General features: G+C 34.1%; 1 protein-coding gene across 3 annotated transcripts in view; it reads left to right on the top strand.

Moving 5' to 3' along the window:
* Positions 1 to 10,754: 10,754 nt before the first annotated feature.
* The window catches only part of FSTL5 (follistatin-like 5), an 825,267-nt gene continuing 817,007 nt past the window's right edge, over positions 10,755 to 19,014 (top strand). For all 3 annotated transcript variants that reach the window (XM_011983978.1, XM_011983977.1, XM_011983976.1), the window contains exon 1: positions 10,755 to 11,199. The gene's annotated coding sequence lies outside the window, so the exon portion shown is untranslated. The remainder of the gene's footprint in view (positions 11,200 to 19,014) is intronic.

Raw genomic sequence — 19,014 nt, 5'->3', positions numbered from 1 at the left:
TGATACCTACTTTCATGGAGCTTACAGTGTAGGAAACAGGCTACATGCTTAAATATGTAATTATATAATAAAATGAATATGATAATTCGGGGAAAATTGAAGGTATAATTGACCATAATATTGGAATACATTATTAAGCATCCAGAATTTAGGTCAGGAGTTCTAAAATGTGACATCTAAGCCAAAATGCAAAAAAAAATTAAAAATACAGTAAGGTCTTAAACTTTAATTCTAATAGATGGAGGTGTCATTCAATAAGAAAAGGAATCTGAAAGGCAAATATTTCAGTAAGATACATGGATTCAATTTGGGACAGACATGTTAGGTTGGAGGTGCCTGAGAATAATTTCATTGAAGTTGGTCAATGAGGCATATGAGTATGTAGCACCAAAAAAGGTCAACAAAATATAGACAGTTGTGAAATGAGAAGACGAGAATTCCAAGGCAATATGTAGAATAAAATAAGAGTTGTGATCCAATCTCTGAGAAACAATGTATCAGAAGGCAGAGGCAAATGTGTCAAGACAGACAGACAGAAAGAACGAAAGAAAGAACGAAAGAAAGAAAAAGAAAGAAAGAAAGAAAGAAAAAAGAGAAAGGAGAGAAAGTAAAGAAAAAAATAAAGAAACAAAACTGATAATAATCACGCAATTTAATCAAAGCAGGAGGTGTAATATCACAGATGCCAAATGAACAATGTGTTTCAAAGCAGAAGTGGTCAACAGTGTTAAGTGATTCTGAGAACTCAAGAAAGAAAAGGTGTCCTTGAGATTTATTGAAACAGAACTATTTGACTAGAGCAGATTCTAAAGAATGCTTGGAGCAGACACTTTAAAGGGAGAATATATAGAGAAGTAAATGCCAGAGGAGAAAATGAAGATAATTATTGGAGACAATGTTTTAAAAAGAAACTCTTGTTGTTCTTTTGATTCTCTTCCATGAACCTCATGGAACTTATGTTTTATATACTGGATTACTTTATAAACCATAAAACTAGCTCTTCCATAGTCCATTTCTTTTTTATTTTTTCCTGTGCCTGTAAGGACATTTTCTCTTTTGTAAACTAATCCCTTGTTTCTGTAAATAAAATTGGTAGTCTTCTTACTCTTTTTATTATATCTCAACAAACAACTTTAAAATACACAGGGTTATAGAGACATATTATGTTGGTAAGTGAAAAGATGTTTTGAATTAGAAAGGCTGGGATTAATCCTGGTGTCTTTCACTTTCTTGATCCTCCACATTGGGTAAGTTAATTAACTTCTCTGCATTCCTTCAACTGTAAACCAATAATAGCAATAAAAAGCTCATGAAATCATAGTGAGTTATAAAAGAAATAACAGATTTAAAGGACCTAGTAGTGTCTGATGCCACATATTTTCTCATTTAAAGCTAGTTCCCTTCTTTATAACTTTTCTTAGAACTCTGAATGAAATTCCTTATATATCTGTTAAATAGTTTGTCATAACAATTTAGGACTAGTACAAGTCTTGGAAAAGAGCAGTAGGATTCGACAAAATTGGATCAACTCACTACCCTAAAGAAGCAATGGAAAACAGTGTGTAGATTTCTTAAGGAACTAAAAGTAGAACTACCATTTGATGCAGCTATCCCACTACTGGGTATCTACCCAGAGGAAAATAAGTTATTATAATAAAAAAAATACTTGTGCATGTATGTTTATAGAAGCAAAATTCACAATTGCAAAAATGTGCAACCAACACAAATGCCTATCGATCAACGAGTGGATAAAGACACTGCTGTGTGTGTATGTATATATTTATATATATACGTATATTTATATAAGTATATAAGCATATATTTTTTTATATATTTATATACATACAGATATATGATGGAATACTGCTCAGCCATAAAAATGAATGAATTAATGGCATTTGCAGCAACCTGGATGAGATTGGAGACTATTATTCTAAGTTAAGTAACTCAGGAATGGAAAACCAAGTATCATATGTTCTCACTCATAAGTAGGAGCTAAGCTATGAGGATGCGAGGGCATAAGAATGACACAGTGGACTTTGGGGATTCAGGGTGAAAGCAGGAAGGGGATGAGGAATAAAAGACTACAAATAGGGGGCAATGTATACTGCTTGAGTGATGGGAGCACCAAAATTTCACAGATCGCCACTAAAAAACTTGCTCATGTAACCAAACACCACCTGTTCTCCAATAATCCATGGAAATAAAAATTTTTAAAGAAAAAGCAATTGAGGCTAATTGCTGAATTCAGTCATCTGGATAATCACCATGTTCCAAAGAGAATGTGATTCAAACATGCACAGGAGGAAAGAGGGTAGTTAAAAGATGAGATTCATTTTACCTGATTCCAGGTAAATATGAAACGTATAGAATAAATAAGCCTTTGTCTTAGGAGATCAGTGTGATCTATCATGTAAGAAGCTACAGAACTCAGAAAATGTGAAACTAAGGTGTTGGTGAACGACTACTGCATATACAACTATTTCAAAATTAGTGCTGTTGTTGAAACGTATCAATGTCTTTAATCTATTTATGCTGTGGCAACAGACCAACCAACTTCAAATCTCAGTGGCCTAAAACAAATTTCACATTTCAGTGACCTAAAACCATCAAGGTTTATTTCTTGCTCATGCTTTGTGTTTACAATGGGTCAGCAAAAGCCTCTAGGTTCATAGTTGTCCTTCAGGAGCCCATTCTGTCTAAGCAGTCACTATTTCAATTGTTGCCAATTACTTTGACAGAGATAGGAGTTGCAGGATCTTGCATTAATAGCTAAATTCTCAACCCAAAAGTGACTTGTGTCACTTCCACTCACAATTCTTTGTACAGAAGTGGGCACATGACTTACTCAACTACTGGAGACCAAAGCATTATTCAAATATGTGCACAGGTGTAGAGTGGCCATGACGCGGTAAGCAGCCGTGATAAATACAGAAGTATATTGTGAAATGCTAATCTGCTACATAGAATTGTTTTCATGTTTCTTTTTCAACAGTGTTTGCTTATTTAAGTTCAAATAATTTCTGCATAGTATCAACAAACAACAGCAATCAACATTTTAAAAGTGAGATTTTAAGGAAAGTAACATAAACATTTCTGTTGGGTCCCTTACCACATTTCGTCCCAAACAGTTCTAGTGCTATTCTTGGGTTCAAAAACTGGAACAGTTACTTTGAGTCATTTGGTTTGGAAGGATCTTCTGTATAGGAAAGGTTAAAAAGTATAAGGGAAAATTGGTAGTAATTTCTCACTTTGGCAAACTTTTCTTTACTTCACTTTGAGAATGTATCACTTCGTACCTGAGATTTTACTAATTTTGACCTGCTATACTTTCTCTATATTTCTAATACTTTTCATTTATAACTTACTTATCCTATAATATAATTTTACTCATAGAATTATTAATTTATGTATTATTACATGCCTACAATATTTGTTTATTTTTCACATACGGATGCAAGAACTTAAATTTCAGATTTTTCTCCATCCTTTCTCATAGCTATGGTTCCCCCCCTCCCCCTAGAAAGTACCTGTGATACTTGGGGACATATTACTTCTCTGTGTGGACAAATATGCAGATTATTTTCATTAGTAACATTATATTTCCTTACACATTATGATATTTCTGAACTCAAGACTTAAAGCTATGTTCTCTATGTCCTTTTACATTTTGCTGTCAAAGATTATAATGTAAAGCATGTTACTATGTGTACTTCTTTTGAAAGCTGAAAGAACAGATATTTTTTGTCTCTCCTATAAAAATTCAGAAGTGTGGCCGGGCGCGGTGGCTCACGCCTGGAATCCCAGCCCTTTGGGAGGCCGAGGCGGGTGGATCACCAGGTCAGGAGAGCGAGACCACCCTGGCTAACATGGTGAAACCCCGTCTGTACTAAAAATACAAAAAACTAGCCGGGCATGGTGGCGGGCGCCTGAAGTCCCAGCTACTCGGGAGGCTGAGAAGGGAGAATGGCGTGAACCCGGGGGAGGCGGAGCTTGCAAAGTGAGCCAAGATGGCGCCACTGTACTCCAGCCTGGGCGACAGAGCGAGATTCCGTCTCAAAAAAAAAAAAAAAAAAAAAAAAAATTCAAACGTGTACGTAAAATGGTGAAGCAACTAATATGAGCAGTGATATATTAGATTCTAAAAAATAATTAACATACAATTTTTAAATGTTGAAATAGCCGATATCGAAACGCTTGTAAGACCACCTTCCATGCCATAAGTGTTTTATGCATTTGCTTAATACTTTAAATTCAACAATAGATATTACGGTTTTCCAACATAAATGTATTCATCAGCAGCACGTATTTTAATCTTTGTGGGCAAATATAACTGAAGTTGTGAGAACTGAAATTCTCATATGCAATACCAACATAGGCCAATAGATGCCCTAAGAGCTCTCTTAAACACAAGAACTATCTGAACATCAGCAAGTCTCATGCTTTTTTTTTCATGGTTCAATTAAGAGATAGCACATAGTTTTAGATTCCAAAGACTCTTGATATTACTGAACTTTAAACTGCCTCACGAAGTACTAATTTCTATTCTATTAAAGTAATAGAAAAAAGAAAGGAAAACTGAGAAATTGAGTTGAAAATCTATTAATACAATGAAGGTAACAATACATCTGATTCACATAATTGATTATTTCTAATTTTATAAATGCAGTCAATAATATTATTTATTACTGTGGTACAGTACATAAATGTAATTCTAAGGTTAATTTAATCACAGAAGCAGATAAAATTGTGTTGTAAAGTATTTCTTGAATTAGCTAATACTTTTAGGGTTTCCTGCTTTTACTGTAATTTCAATCTTTTTTCTACAATATTGCTATTAGTAGAGTGTACTTAAAGGCCTATTAATGGATTATATTTTAATTATGGTTACCACTTCTAGATTTTTTTAACAGTTAACTTAATTCATAGAAAATAAAGCATACTTAAATATGTTTGTTATATAAATCTAGCAAAATAAAACTATGTTCTCATCTTGCCAAGTTTAGTTTTATAAAAAATTACACTCAGATGCTTTTTCCTAAGCCAAGGAACAAATGATTTACTTATAGGTTTATGTCCACATCTAACATCCCTAAGGAGGATATCTCAAATTGTGAAGATACATCGCTCTATAATAATAATTTTTAATTCCTATTTAATTATACTTATTAAATTTTTTAATCAATTCATCATTTCAATCTATACCTTTATAGAGCAATTTTTTAATCCATTCATATGAGCTCAAAAACTCTGTGCATGGACACGTTGATAGATGCTCTCTCTTATTGAAAGTTAGTTCTCATTGTTTACTGGTGTGGGAAAAGCAAACATTTTTACCAAGCCAAAACAGAAAGGCAAAATACAGCTTTAGGGGGAAACTCACAGTAGTATTACTTGGAAACCAGGATGAGTGTGTCTATGAAATTGACAACTAAATAAAAAAATATGAAAATACATAAAAACTAGAATAGTTAACACAAACCTGAGTCTGCTAAATCTGTATCTTAATGTTCATTCCCCACGATGTGGCTATATAAAGAGCGAGTTTTAATTCCCTTCAATTGAGAAGATGAAACTTATAACATTAAGAATCTATATTTATCATGGAGAATAAAACAGATTTATTTGTCTTTGTACCCTCAGGATTCATGGTACATCCTTTGATTATGCAGTGGTTCTTTAAGTGGCCAGTTACTATAATTCTGAATTCATTTTCACCCCAAATTATTGATGACAATGAGCAAATCTATTACTTAAAGCCAGACCTAGGTTTCTGTATTAAATGTGGTGGGCTTCAGCTTTCCAGTTAAGCAGCATTTATTAAACCATGTTCTATCTTTCTCCAATTAATATTACCTCAATAAATATTGACATCAAACAATTTCTTAAACCTATAACTTTTATTCATACTACACATTTGTCCTGGTTCTTGTAGAATTTGAGAAGCCTGTTTACACAGTGAGAATTAAAATTTATATGCGCATTAATCTGATAATTTGAGGAGTTGAATATCAAAGAGTTTAAAGTCAACTTTTAGGCGGTATTTCTGAAAAAGTTCACTACCATTATGAAATGTGCCATTTTGATGGTGAATTTATAATTACAAATGATAAAAATTGTCTTTCTTAGTGTTTGTTTCTGTGTGTTAATGTAAATACTAGCAAGAAAAGACCTTTCACAGTAGTCTTGATTAAATTTAACAATCTTATCCAAAGTCACCAAAATGCCTATGTTGTTATATATAATAGAGAAAATGAAAAACAACACAATCTGAATTTTAGCATATATTGAGATTTCAAATAATCCCAATTAAACTAATTGAGATTGAGATTTAAAATTAAACTGATATAATCTCATGAAAATTGTAATTACTGCTTAGATCAAATACATGTGTGTGCATGAGGAAATAGTGTTCTTTAATTTGCAGCTTTATTTATTAGTAGTGAGTTTTTAATTCATATATTTTAAATTTTATTTCCATAATTTTAAGAAAACATATTTGAAAATTCTATTTAGTATATCCTACCTACATGCACACACACACACACACGCGCGCGCACACACACATATAATGTGTTTAAGGTCACAGTTTGGAATTAGCTAAGAAATTTAATATAAATATATTGTATCAACATTTCATTCAATAATAAAATACTATATTTAAATGTCCTTTACCACAGTAGACATATGCCTAATAGACATTTTAAATAGAACATTAAAATGAAATAAAACGTAGGTGGAGAGCACAACAGGCCCCAAGGGAGCAAGACATAGAAAGTAGGAAAGTAAGAAAGTAATGGAAGTAAAGAAGAAACATATATGTATATAAAATTTGGAATCACTATAATAAAGGTTAAAAAGAAAGAGCATAAATTAGTTTTTAGCCACACGATTGGTTCATAAGGTCTAATGGTTACATGTAGCATCTACTCTTTTTTTTTTTTTTTTTTTTTTGAGACGGAGTCTTGCTCTGTAGCCCGGGCTGGAGTGCAGTGGCCGGATCTCAGCTCACTGCAAGCTCCGCCTCCCGGATTTACGCCATTCTCCTGCCTCAGCCTCCCGAGTAGCTGGGACTACAGGCGCCTGCCACCTCGCCCGGCTAGTTTTTTGTATTTTTAGTAGAGACGGGGTTTCACCGTGTTAGCCAGGATGGTCTCGATCTCCTGACCTCGTGATCCGCCCGCCTCGGCCTCCCAAAGTGCTGGGATTACGGGCTTGAGCCACCGCGCCCGGCCCAGCATCTACTCTTTAAAAAACCTTATGTATATATGCATTATCAGGAGAAAGCACAATCATGTATAAGCTCACATTTCAGGGATGTTGGGATCTCTATCTTAATTCACACGAATGCTTATGTTGAATCATTTCACTCTCTTTTATTTAAAAAAAAAAAGGTTATTTATAGCTCTCTGCTTTTTTTCTGGCCCTGCTTTATTTTGATCCCCAAAAAGTAAGCATGAAAATTACCTAGAAAACAGTGAATCTTTGCTTTTCAAAATAAGTATGTTCTCAATTACTAGCAAACCTTCTTATAATTGATTCAAAAAGAAATATTAACAAAACATACACTGTTATTATCCTTAGAGTATTTATAATTCTAATGTACTAAAAATACATTAAAATAATTATAATTTGAAAAGGAGCTTGTAAAATTTGATGATACTACAGAAGTCCCAAATATCCACATTCGCAAGACATTATAATGTGCTTCATAATTTCTGTGTATTACATTCTAATATGTTCATGTAAATTAACTAAATTAAAATCCTTCAGTAGATTTTGGTCATCCAGCTTTAAATAAATTTTCCTTAAGCATATTTGCTTAAGTTGTAGTCATCTTTCCAGTGCCAGTTTGCAACTGAAAATCCATCTAACCTCTTCCGCATGCCTTAAATTTTATTGTTGCTTTACAATTACTTTAAATATCCTGAAGAGTAATTATATCTGTGACTAGATGAGAGATTATTGCAATATGCTTATATAATAAATGAATGCTTTAACAGGCCTATTTTGCCTTCTTTCAGTTCCAGCCTGAGTGGATAAAATTTATTTTTTTGGCCTCTCTTAGCCCCATAGTTGATCTTAGCCTCTCCACACCTCCCAACCTAATTATATGAAGATATTCTTTTCACAGACTTAGTAACCAGGTGCCAGTTTATTTCACTTAGGGAAAAGTTCTTAAAATTTTAAATTATAATATAAAATTTTGAATTGTAATATAAAAATTTTCGAAGTCTAATATAAAAGTACAGAATGACAAGCATGTAATGAGTTTTGGAGATAGCAGGATAACCTACATATTTTAAAAATGATGAATGTGATGAAAAGGTCTAAATAGCTTGCCCTCAGTCACACTGCCATTTAGGGCAGTACAAAATCAAGAATCCCCTAGGAGAATATTCTCAATGTTTTCTGCATATATTCATCTTTGTTCATGCTCGCCAAAATAGCTATTTTCCTTTTGTTTTCTTTTCTTTATTTCTTTCTTCTCTCTCTCTCTTTTTAAAGACAATGAGAAAATGATTTCGCTTTCCTTTCCATCTTTGAAAGGAAGATTTGTTTTCCAGTTTTATTCCCTCAGGCTTTTCAATAATATTATGACTGCTTTAATTGAATTCATACCCCAAAACATTATGATCACTGGAGTAAACTGAAAAATAGTGTCCATTATCCAAACAACATAGGTCTTGGTGGAATTTTATAAGCATACGTCATGTACTCTCTACATTGCTAAAATGAACTATCAAGATTTCTCTGACATTTCAGCACATTGGCATGAAGCAGACCAAAGTGTGCTATGTGATGTTCCCAAAAGAAGCATATCATGCACGCCATAGCCAGCCTAAGTTATTCAGTTGGCTCCATTGTAATTACGATTGTGCAACACCCATCTGCCCCCACAGATCATCTTTCCTGTCATATCATGGTGTCTGCCACCATTATTAAAATGACTTTGAGAACTGAAGAACTCATAATACATGCGTGTGTATCTGTGCAAAAAGTCATGGCACTTGACACTTATAAATGTAAAATCAGTAGTTGTCTGAGAAAACAAAAACATTGCAGATTACCCAAAATGTGAAACTTACGGTCAAGGTGTGTTGGAGAAATAGGACTAGGGATTGTACGTTCAGAAAAGAAACGGGCAATTTCTGGAATAAAGCCATAGAGAAAGGTTTATGCGGGTGTGAATAAGAATAAAAAAAATGTTCCTTCCTTCAAGCAAAAATACCATAGTTTTTTTCCTCTGTTATCTTTTATTTTTTAAGTAACTAGAAAGAAGGAGTTTGGGGGTATGGGCCCACAAAGTAAATAGACTTCCTCAGAAAACTTCTTAATATCACAGAAAATAAAATTTATTATTTTTCCTGATGGAGGAATAAACAAGTGTATTCATTTTATTAGAGTCCCTGAAAAGGCTTGTGAGTGGATCCAGTGCTAGATGCTATCAGACTCCTGGAATATGATGACACATATCAGCATGTAGGCATTCTGATGGAAAACGATGTGTGAAATGCTATAACATTTTTTGAATAAACAATCTTTTTTATTAAACATGCTTTATCCAACTTAAGAAAATTAAGCTTAGTTTTAGATACCCACTTTTCTGTCCAAGTAAGTCATGTTAACTGTAGGTGGGACACATGCATGTAATGTGAATAATCACCCTTCTGGATGATTGATTACTTCAGTTCACTGAAAGTGTTTGTTTACAAGTTTAAGCAGTCCGTGGAATTTGGCATGACAGGCCCCCTTTCTTTTGCCTTCAAGGCCGCTAGAGCTTCACTGAGACAAGAAATATCACAAATACTGAGAGAATTGCTAAAGGCTATGTAATGCTTCCAGGATACTCCATCTTTCATAGAACAATTTATATAGTAGACATAATAAATATTGCATAACCTTCAGAATTTTGGCAGTGGAAGTTGAAGCTGAGAACTTTCACTTTTTATTATTTATTTATTTTTTTACTGTGGAATCTCCAAGTCTATACAGTTTGAGGATATATTTAAATCATGATAATGAATAGGGAAGGTTCTGTAGGTTTTATTGGAACGAATATGAAGTATAATATATACTATGGAGCACTCGTAATTCTTTTTGTTTTTATTTTTAAGATTCTGTTTAGAAATGATGGCTAGCGCTGCAAGCTTTCACGTTTCCTCTCGCTGCTCAAGATTTTTTTTTTTTCCTTCCAGGCAAGTTTCTGCAGCAGCGACTCCCTCCAGCGGCTCCGTGAACCGAGGGAAAGGAGTAGGAACACCACATACGTATGCGTTCAAATAACCAAATAGCAGTGAGAGGCAGCAAAGTTTGGCCAGGAAGATCAAAAGGATGGGAGATGTTTTCAAGAACGGTTGAATCGATTCATTCTATTTCTCCGTCTCCTCCCCACCCGCCTCCCACTCGGTCCTCTCCGCGCTCCACTGCCCCCTCTCTCCGCCCCGTCTTCCTTCCAGAGCTGTGCCCGCAGCGATCTTAGAGTGCGCAGAAACGGCAGTCCCAGCGAAGGCAAAGGCTCCAGCACCGCCAAAGCGTTTAATTTCCACTGGACTGGTTGAGAATACATCTTGAAGTCCAAAGATGCCCACGCTGACCTTAAACCTGGATTTTGTAGCCTCGATTGCCGCAGCTGACCCTAGCAGAAGCCCAGTCAAGGGGGCGGCCCCTCACTTCTCGGCGAGTTGATATGCAAAATAGTTACGTCAGATGGTGGGGGCGGGGCACCCCCGGGTTGAGTGGCAGCAGCTCCTGCCTAGGGAGGAGGAGCGAGAATCAGCCTGGTTCAGTGACTGAGACAAACTGGAGGTGAGAGGAGCTGGTACTGTCCACTGTGCTGTCGGTGCTGAAACTGAGACGCGAGCGGACCAGTTGCTCCAGCACCTGGAGGCAACGCCCTCTTGCACCCTCTGTGCCCTGTGGGACCCGCTTCACCAACAGGACCCATATCAACTTGACAAAGGAGTGTGGTATCGGACGTGGGAGAGACTCCTCTGTTTGCCACCTGGGCGCTCATTCAGGCGTGACTTTGGAGATTTCTATAGTTTTAGACGAAACTATTTTATTTATTTATTTTTTTCCCAGCTAAGACGATCTTCTTAGTGGTTTTTTTTTTTTTTTTTTTTTTTTAAATAGTGATTTGTATTTCCACAGCGTTTAGGAATCTTTCTGGGGGACTTTTGTGACTGTTAAAATAAGGTAAGAAAAATAATATTGTTATAAATGATTACAAGTGGGGGAGACATACGGACTGCTACACAAAAATTTAAAAACAAGTTCTGTTTATTTTTACAATTTGAAACTGGACTTTTGGCAATGATTGCAAAAATATTTTAATAATTACTATTATTATTATTACAAGATCATCTGTTAGTGATTATGCACTAAATTCTAGAGGGGAAGTTGAGAGCTTTGCTTTTTGTGAAGTTAATGTCATTATGTTATATCTTGCTTTATAAATATAAATATTTTAGAGCAATGCTTTCAGCAGGGTTCAAAGGAACCATTCCAGAAAACCCTCCAAATATATTAGCAAATGATATTAAATAAATCAACCAACAAGTTGTTTAGAACAAATATAATAATTATCTGAATGGAATAATCCCTGGTTAATCAACAATATTATTTCCTATATCTAAAGCATAGATTTCAAAGTGCAGAGCTCTCTTAACATTTTTTGGAAGTGAGGAGGTAGGGATAGAAACATTTATATCATGCTGGGTCCATTTAGATGTGTTGTTATGCAGTAGATCCAAATAAAACTTGTGAAACTCAGTCTCTGAGAATTCCACACCCCAAGGTCATGTGTATTTCCAAGTTGGGGGCTGTTTGTTCTGCTGTTGACTAGCAAATGTCATCCCCTTGCCACCCCCTCAGGTTAGAGGTGGATGTAAATGGGAAGCTCTGATTTAATAATACAGTATTAGCTTGTATTATAGTCGCTTGTGCTGTTGGTAATTGAATGGAACTGGGAAGCGTGGGCTGAGAAAATGTCTCACTATTTCAGCAATGTTTAACCGCTTGCATGCTTAACAGAGAGCTTTTCTCTACTTAGAAGATTTTCTTTTGAAGCTATGTTCCTTTTGTCAATTGGCAGTGTGTTCTGAGTGTGTCCAGAGAAATAATTCAGTGTGGAAAACGACCGAACAGTACTTCTCATACTGAGCAATTATTAAATGATAGAAGTTATCTTGTGCTTTTTGCATTTCTTATTACTATTCATAACTTTGACAGGTGTGATGGTTTGCTTGATAAATGGAATTGTGGTCTCTCATTTATGTCATTTAGTGACATTAGATTAAGTATAAATGATGGCTGGAAAAGCATGGGGGTGGGGGATATTTCCTTTACATTCCAGAGAGAGACAGAGAGAGAGAGAGAGAGAGGTAGAGAGAGAGAGAGAGTTTAGGTTGCAAAGTAGATGTCCAATATTAATAGGAATGAGTTAAATATAAAGCTGTTTCATACTTAATAAGTATTATTCACTGAAGAGAGCTATGCTTTTCAGCAGGAGTACACTAAGTTAGGTTTAAATATTTGTATATTTTAAAATATCATAAAATTTCTACTCTAGTTGTATTAGAGTTACTAGGATGAAGTTTAGCTTTAGAATTTTATAATTTAAACTGAATCCTCTAGGTAGAGATTTTTCATTGTATTTACTACACAGCCCTACAAGAGAGTGATTACCACAAGAATGCATATTGTTGCAAATACTAGAGGTCAAATGTAAATCTTTTGAAGTTGTTCACATGTTTTACCCTAAACAGATATTCTTTGTAAGGTTCACATCAGTCATGTGATCTTAAATTAAATATTCATACAAATTTTGAAAGCCCGGATTGGGTAGAGGGGCAAAAAAGAATATATAAAACACTGAGCTAGGAAGTTTATACAACATAATCTCCTTTAAATACACAAGGAATCATTCTTTCCACTACAAATTATGAAATTTTCTTGTTAAAACTAATTGTATTGATATAAATATTTAGGCTGTGAAATTTCTAACAGAATTACGGCTTATTTTATTTTCAATTTTGTTTATTATCTTGAAACATTAACATATATCTTAATTTTATAACTTATTTGAAAGGCAGTACTATATATAAACATTACATTTACTCAAAATGTACCTCATTGTGTCATTGACTTCCGTTTGCACAAAGTTTTCCAAGATGTATGTCTTTATTCAAGTATAAACATTTACCTTGAACTGCCAAAATATGGAATTCTTTAAGATGAAATTTAGTGTTTCATCTAACAATAACATAGTTAAACACTGAAGTCAAACTATGCTACTAGCAATAATAACCAAAGGTTGAGTCGATGAGATTGCAAATTTAAAATATTAGAAGCATTTTTTTTTTCTGATTTTTCTACACTTTTAGCTTTTGTATCTTAGTCCTGAAATAAGGTAAAATTAGATTCCCATCATAAGCCCAAATTTAGCATATAGGGGACACTATTTAAATACAGAATAACATTTCCACTGGAACTAAAAAAAGTGCCAACTTTGAAGACACATATGAAAGATATTCAAATGTGGTGGCCCTTTATTAAGTCTTTGATCCACAAAGAAATGACCATATTTTGGAGTTATAATGAATTCATGTAAAACGTAAAGGATTATTCAGTAACACAACACTGGATGGCTTGTTAAGACATTAACTCATTTCATTACAGACACACGGCAAATATATGCAGCACTGTTTGCAGAAAAGTGACGAACTTCATAAAGTCTATAGAAAATTATTAAAATAATGTAATTATATATTACATGACATGCTCAACTTGTCTTTCTTGTTTCTCAACCTCTTAAGGGTCATCAATCAAACTAAAAATTGAGTCAAAAATGAAATTTATAGATAGATAGTTTCTCCTTACAAATAAAATGCGTTCCTGTATATGTTTTGTGAGATTTAAGATAAGGGTGAATCAATTTGGAATTTTTATTATCAAGGCTGTATATTGCTTTCTTTCTTTCTTTTTTTTTTTTTTCTAGTTACTAAGATGGGCGATAGAGAAATACAAGTCATAATAAATCTGAAATACTCTAAAAAGTTTGAAAAAATAAAAATACCCTTTTAAATGATATTTAAGAAGTTATTTGCCTAATAATATATTGATAATTTTCTTTGAATAATAACCATTTAAAAAATAATATTTAAAGCTCATTTATCAATGAGACCCAAAGGCCTTGAATGACATCTTTCCATTAGTTCTTCATATTTGCCCAAAATTGCCATAGTATCTCTCGTATTTTTTAGTACTTTATATATTATGAAGCTCAAAAGACTCTTGCGGACTAATAAGCTAGAAAAAATACTTCCTGTTGTTAGCATCACTCTAAGAGTCAAGTGACCAATTATCCTTTACCAAACAGAGTTAATCACCTTCTGCTTCAACACCTCCAAAGTCTTTGGGGTATAGCCTACTTCAGATTAGCTGTAGAATAGCTTGTAGAAATATCCTAATTTTCCAATTAAATTGGTAACCACACAGCAAAGCAATTGGTCCCTCTGTGTTTTAAATCACCTTAGTATTGAGGAATTGATATTATTATAATGGATGGGACCATGTTTTGATAAACTCACAGTTCCAATGAGTTTTCTGAAAGAGGATGAATTAAATAATAGTATAAGTATTGAGACAATTAGAGTGTGTGTATGAATGTATGTATGTACACACATATTTACACATATATGTATATACACATATATATGTAAATTCTACTCCACAATAAACATGCAAGGGGGATGACCTAGAACATGCAAGTTAAAGACATGCTAGCTAGTACAAAATAATTTAGATAATAAACTGTAATACAATATGTAACTTTTAGTGGCAAATTTGGCTTCTAATTATTGTTATTTTTTATTTCGACTAGAATGCTTGTGCACATACCAGTTTTTTTTTGTTTTTTTGTTTTTTTTGGCATTAAAATGACATTTAGAACCTCTCATGCTGATTGGCAAGGCAAGGAACAATTGAAAATGAATATTTGCCAGGAATAAAAAAACAAAATAGATGTGTGCATAATGAAGAGTTTATAGCACCACATTAATTATGAAAAAATATGAGTTCTGATAAAGGATTTGGAAATTACAGTCTATAAAAGTAAAACATCAAGTTTACTTCCTACAAATCTTCAGATAATAAGCCATACACCTCTGTAGAACAGAGCCTGGATATCCCTGCCCATAACATATTTTTATTCCTTGTGTATTAATGTTTTCATGCATAAATGTGGTGAAATAGGAGAACAGCTTCACTCTGAACTTTCTTGGTTTAAAATCAAGTAATTAATATTAATTTAATGTGGCTTTTGGTATCAAATTATACAAATCTGTAAAGCAAAGTGGTTGCTTAGTGAGTTCATTTGCATGTCAATACACAGGATATTATTTCAACTCATAACTAGTTCATTGCACAAGTAACAACTCTAAAGCAAAATATTTAAAAATACTTCTTCATTGAGTAGTGTTTAAATGTATATTGTAATAGAGAAACTTACTTTACTGATGTATTTTCTCTGTGAATATAGCACCAAGGTGGCAATTAAGACATACATACAGTAGCAATTAAAACACACACCTGAACTATATTCCCCAAAGATGATGATGAAATGGAAATAATTTACCTTTTGTAGTTGGACCACTTTCACAAAACATATTAGATATTGCTTTATTGTCTCTGGAGTTATTATTATTTTTAAAATTCCAAAACCCTAAAAGTAAAGGTACTTACATGAAAACACAAATGCCTACCTGCCCTCTGTAGTTACATGCCCCTTTTCTCAAAGCCCCAGTAATTGCTGTGACTCTACTGTCAATCAGACTCTGAGCTGCCTCACTTAGGTTTATGGAATCTGGCCCTTCGTATTTCTAAAGAAAAAGAGCCAGTGAGTTGGTGCTAGTAAAAACATTTGTTGCTTCATAATGGAGTGCCTATTGATATCATTTTGTCTTGGACCCTGGATTTGCTTTTTCATCTGGGAAGAGCAATAAGATAGACATAGATGCCATTCAAAGTATTAATAGGTATTCATATATATTTTATTGATATCAGGCCATACACCCACATTAAGTCATGTAACGTTTGCATGACTTTGTAAAGATTGATGTTATTCATTTCTTAATTATTCATATTAATACAAGAAAGCAGAAATTCACATCAAATCTCCACACCACTGTATCCTAAGGTCACACAACTAGGAATAGGTGAATTAGGGAATCAAACCAAGTTTACATGTTTAGTACCTCTATTTAGGTCAGAAGTCCAACTAGCTATGTCCTTTTCAAAACTCAGCTTTTTTACTATGATAATCTCTTTACTACATGTAAATGCCTCTTATTATTTCCCCAAGACTATTCCTTAATTATTAGGTCATTGAAATTATTTTATGGCATATATTCTTTAGTATACACACTTTAGAATGCATAATACCAAAGACCTTAAGGAGTTTTTCCTCTGTATTTCATGTTATAAAGATGCTACATTAATTGATCTCATAGAATATTCAAAATATTAGCAGCAGCCAATGTTTTCCTTGGTGCTTCAAACAGCATAGGAAACAATAGAATAGAGTAGATAATGTTTCTTAGGAATTCAAGTTGTTTTTCTTTCTCCCTTAAAAGTCCTACTGGAGATGAAATTCAAACACTTGTTGACATTTAGACCATTTCAAGCAATCAGCATTTGTGGTATCAACTGCTACTCACACGTAATCCTTCAGATTAGTTAGTTACTAAAGTTTTGAATAGTCCGTGAGGTTAAATCAAGATTAAATAAAATAATCAAAACAAATGACTAGCTTTGAAGCACAATACCAAGGAGGTAATCTAAGGTGGGCTCTTGAAAGCTTTGGAAACATTAAATACTTTATTCTATTGTTTCTATCTAATTATATTTGATGTAAAGGGGAGTACTGGCCACTAGCTGTTGCTCTTCGTTTTCATATAGCATTTAGGGTGACTGAGAAAGAGAAGTGGTGACTGCTGTTTGCAATAATTATAACACAGCTCCCAGGTGAGCCAGAAAGTTGCATCAGACTCCCTACTGAATCCCCATTAGACAAGTTTTTGGTTGTCTTTATTAAGTGGATCCCAAAGGAGATAGAAAAGTTTGATTTTCTTAAGAAAGTTTAACTTTAAAGTGGAAAACATATAGGGCCTTCGATTCTATATTTTACATATCGGTTAGCAATAATCAATGTTTCACTTTTGACACGAAGTCTGGCATAAACGTTTTTAATCTTGAAATGTTTACGAGATTGTGTATACTATTCGTGTAACTCATTGTTCCTCATTCTCTGTGGAGCCCTAGGAAGTCCATTCACTCCAGCAGCTACAATTATCATCTCTTCACAGATATCCTCCAAATCTTTAGCTCTGACCCAGATTTGAAGTCCATTAATGTATTTACAAAGGTCTGCTGGACATTTTAACTTTGATTTCACGGTGACAGCACAAACCCCATGAACTCATGATCTCATCCCTGACATGATCCCCTATTCTACTTTTTCTGCCAGTCAGTTAATGATAAATTCTCTTTCAATTTACTTTGGTCTAAAAATTTATAGATGTTTAAAAATTGCATCGTTCTTCCTATACAATATGCAGCAGGTACACAAGTTTTACATCCCTCACTTCATCATGTAGCTTTATCTGATTCTCTACTTTTCTCTTATCGTATTTACCTTGACTCAGACTGTCCAAACTGAGACAGAATTATTCTGATATTCTTTACACTAGTCTCCTTATTCTTGTTTCTTCCTGCTGTAATAATAATTGAGACAAAATTTCTGATGATTCATAATATCCCATGCATAGTCTTAAGCATTTATAAACACAGTTTCATTTTATATGCACAACACCTTATAAAATAGATATAGGGAAACCATCTTTAAAAAAAAAAAAAAGTTGAATTATTCTTCAACTGTCATTTTAGATCCAGGGGATATATGTGCATGTTTGTTACCTGAATATATTCCCTGATGCTGAGGTTTGGGGTATGAGTGATCCCATCACCCAGACACTAAGCATAATATCCAATAATTAGTTTTTCAGCCCTTGCCTCCCTCCCACCACTCCACTCTTGTAGACTCCAGTGTTTGTTATTGTCATCCTTATGTCCATGTGTTTACAATACTTAGCTCCCACTTATAACTGAGAACATGGGATACTTGATTTTCTGTTCCTGTGTTAATTTGCTTCGGATAATGGTCTCCAGCTGCATCCACATTGCTGCACAGGACACGACCGTATCTTTTTTTATGGCTGTGTAGTATTACATGGTATATGTGTACCGCATTTTCTTTATCCAATCTACCATTGATGAACACCTAGGTTGAATCCATGTCTTTGCTATACTGAATGGTGCTGCAATGAGCGTGCAAGTTCATGTATGTTTTTTGTAGAATGATTAATTTTCCTGTGGCTATCTACCCAGCAATTGCATTTTTGGGTCAAATGGTATTTCAGTTTTAAGTTCTTTGAGAAATATCCAAACTGCTTTCTTCAGTGGCTGAAGTAGTCTGTATTCCCACTGATAGCATATAAGACTTCCCTTTTCTCTGCAGCCATACCAGCATCTGTTGTTTTTTGACTTCTTAATCATAACCATTCTGACTGGTGCAAGATGGTGTCTTATTGTGGTTTGATTTGCATGTTTCTGATGGTTTGTGATGTGGAGCATTTTTTTCATGTTTGTATGTCTTCTGAAACCAAATCTTAAGGTATTACTTACAGAGCTGAGACTCAGACCAAGTTTTGTCTGAAGTCAACCGCATGATCAGGTCCTACTCTTTATGTCCTGCTGTTACAGATTTCATATCTTCTCTGGATTTCTCTTGATTAAAATATGCTTTATAATGCCACCGTGTTCAAAAATCATCATTAGATCTCCAATTTTCACATTAAGTTGACATTGCTGCTTTAAAGATTCTTCTAATTGGTTCTACGCACTGCAAGTAGTCAACCTGCTTTCCCATTTTCTGATACGTGAAATGCACGC

Source organism: Mandrillus leucophaeus, unplaced genomic scaffold (assembly GCF_000951045.1).
Source record: "Mandrillus leucophaeus isolate KB7577 unplaced genomic scaffold, Mleu.le_1.0 Scaffold259, whole genome shotgun sequence".
In the NCBI taxonomy this organism is placed as follows: Eukaryota; Metazoa; Chordata; class Mammalia; order Primates; family Cercopithecidae; genus Mandrillus; species Mandrillus leucophaeus.
This window is presented reverse-complemented; position numbering and strand designations above follow the sequence as displayed.